We start from the raw sequence: 3,442 nt of genomic DNA, 5'->3' as shown, positions 1-3,442 counted from the left end.
GAGTTCCTCTTCACTTTCTGCCATAACGGTAGTATCATCTGCATATCTGAGGTTATTGATATTTCTCCCAGCAATCTTGATTCCAGCTTGTGCTTCTTCCAGCCCAGCGTTCCTCATGATGTAAAGTTAAATAAGCAGGGTGACAATATACAACCTTGCTGTACACCTTTTCCTATTTCGAACCAGTCTGTTGTTCCATGTACAGTTCTGACTGTTGCTTCCTGACCTGCATACAGGTTTCTCAAGAGGCAGGTCAGGTGGTCTGGGATTCCCATCTCTTTCAGAGTGTTCCACAGTTTATTGTGATCGACACAGTCAAAGGCTTTGGCATAGTCAATGAAGCAGAAATAGATGTTTTTCTGAAACTCTCTTGCTTTCTCCATGATCCAGCGGATGTTGGCAATTTGATCTCTGGTGCCTCTGCCTTTTCTAAAACCTGCTTGAACATCTGGGAGTTCACGGTTTACATATAGCTGAAGCCTGGCTTGGAGAATTTTGAGCATGACTTTACTAGCATGTGAGATAAGTGCAATTGTGCGGTAGTTTAAGCATTCTTTGGTATTGCCTTTCTTTGGGATTGAAATGAAGACTGACCTCTTCCAGTCCTGCGGCCAGCGCTGAGTTTTCCAAATCTGCTGGCATATTGAGTGCAGCACTTTCACAGCATCATCTTTCAAGACTTGAAATAGCTCAACTGGAATTCCATCACCACCACTAGCTTTGTTCGTAGTGATGCTTTCTAAGGCCCATTTGACTTCATATTCCAAGATGTCTGGCTCTAGGTCAGTGATCACGTTAGCGTGACTATCTTGGTTGTGAACATCTTTTTTGTACAGTTTTTCTGTGTATTCCTGCCACCTCTTCTTAATATCTTCTGCTTTTGTTAGGTCCATACCATTTCTGTCCTTTATCGAGCCCATCTTTGCATGAAATGTTCCCTACTATTTGCGATGAAGTGGTGAGAATGGATGCCATGATCTTAGTTTTTTGAAGGTTGAGGTTTAAGCCAGCTTTTTCACTCTCCTCTTTAACTTTCATCAAGAGGTTCTTGAGGTCTTCTTCACTTTGTACCATAAGGGTGGTGTCATCTGCGTATCTGAGGTTATTGATATTTTTTCCAGCAATTTTGATTCTAGCTTGTGCTTTATCCAGCCTGGCATTTCTCATGATGTAGTCTGCATACAAGTTAAGTAAGCAGGGTGACAATATACGACCTTGATGTACTCCTTTCCCAATTTTGTACCAGTCTGTTGTTCTATGTCTGATTCTAATTGTTGCTTCTTGATCTCCATACAGATTTCTCAGTAGTCAGGTAGGGTTGTCTGGTATTCCCATCTCTAGAAGACTTTTCCACAGCTTGTTGTGATCTATAGAGTCAAAGGCTTTGACCTAGTCAATAAAGTAGAAGTAAATGTTTTTCTAGAATTCTCTTGCTTTTTCAATGATCCAACAGATGTTGGAAATTTGATCCGTGGTTCCTCTGCTTTTCTAAATCCAGTTTGAATATCTGGAATTCACAGTTCATATACTGTTGAAGCCTGGCTTGGAGAATTTTGAGCATTACTTTGCTAGCTTGTGAGATGAGTGCAATTGTGTGGTAAGTTGAACACTCTTTTGCATTGCCTTTCTTTGGGATTGGAATGAAAACTGACCTTTTCTAGTCCTGTGGCCACTGCTGAGTTTTCCAAATTTGCTGGAATATTGAGTGCAGCACTTTAACAATGGTGTATTTTGTGATGTAATCCCTTGTCAATTTAGGAATGTGAAGACAGGCAGAAAGGTTTAAAACACAGTACTGATTTTTCCATGAGTGTTGCATTTATGTTATCTACCCATATGCTTCTCTTTACCAAATCCATCAGAATTATAGTGTAAATAGGCACACAAACTGGGGAAGGCAATGGCAACCCTCTCCAGTACTCTTGCCTGGAAAATCCAATGGATGGGGGAGCCTGGTAGGCTGCAGTCCATGGGGTCGCTAACAGTTGGACACACTGAGTGACTTCACTTTCATTTTTCACTTTCATACATTGAAGAAGGAAATGGCAACCACTGAAAACTTAGCACATATGCATGCAAAGCAGTTTACATGCATAATATGGTGGGCCTCATCCAATCAGTTGAAAAAACTGACCTCCCCAGAAGAGGAAATTCTTTCAGCAGAGTGCCTTCCAACTTGAACTGAAATATTGGCTTCTTCCCTGAGTCTCCAGATTGCCAGCTTACCCTGTAGATTTTGGACTTGACAACCTCCACAATCCTTTGAGACAATTCCTTAAAGTCTCTGTCTCTTGCTCTCTACATATACATACACGTGTACACATATGCTGTATATGCAAACACACACACACACACACACATCCCTTGGGGTTCTATTGGTTCTGTTTCTCTGGAGAACCCTGACTAATAAAATCCATATGCTAGGAAAATAACCACTTATTATTTATAAAAAGTCAAATTATAAATTTTAAATGTGAGGTAGTACTGAACACACTTGGAATTTTAACGAGCAAGTGTCACAGAGTCCCAGGCTGATTGTACTGACAGAATGTCATTCTTCCCTCAACATTCACAATGTCATGGGTAAAAATTTTTGAGTAGTTAATTGAAGTGGGACATATTAATTCTGGTTATAGGTGGCTGTAATTTCTAAGCTAGTACTATTTTTAAATGGATAGCTGTGGGGTTATGCATTAACTCAGTAAGTGGTTCTAATGAGTAGCAAAGAAGGGAAATCTCAGTGGACAGAATTTTATATAACTCTTGGGTTTTGGTTTACTGCATTTCTTAATCTACTGGAATCTACTATAATGATGCTAAATTCATCTTTCTTATTAGAGACTATATAAATAGGACCTACATCAGTTCCTGATAAACATTACTCAGTAATCTAATATATGCAAAATGAATAAATGAGTAAAATGAGAATTTTTAATGAAAATATCTGGCAAGATTCATACTGAAATACCACTCTAAGTTTCTGTTTGTAAAATTTTAAACAAAAAAGTTAACAGTGACTGCTATAAGAACAATATAATTTTAAAAGTCTATTTGAAGAAGGAAATGGCAACCCACTCCAGTGTTCTTGCCTGGAGAATCCCAGGGACGGGGGAGCCTGGTGGGCTTCCGTCTATGGGATCACACAGAGTCGGACACGACTGAAGTGACTTAGCAGTAGCAGTAGCATTTGAAGATAGGATTGTCAATCACAGTTTAGAAGATAAGGTATTGGAAAATATGTATTACAATGCCTTTCTAAATTTTCAGTCCAAATTATCTTTTTGTTTGACTGCTTTAGCTAATCTTTGCAAATATTGTAAGGTTGTACTTATTAAAATCTGTAATTATGTTTATGTCATTTGATCATCATACTCAAATATAATATTCATGCCCAAACCCCTAGGACTATAAATGTGTTACACACCAATATACACCTTGTGCC

Source organism: Moschus berezovskii, chromosome 5 (assembly GCF_049115385.1).
Source record: "Moschus berezovskii isolate FMDL1 chromosome 5, NW_MosBer_1.0, whole genome shotgun sequence".
In the NCBI taxonomy this organism is placed as follows: domain Eukaryota; kingdom Metazoa; phylum Chordata; class Mammalia; order Artiodactyla; family Moschidae; genus Moschus; species Moschus berezovskii.
Note: the sequence above shows the minus strand (reverse complement) of the source record.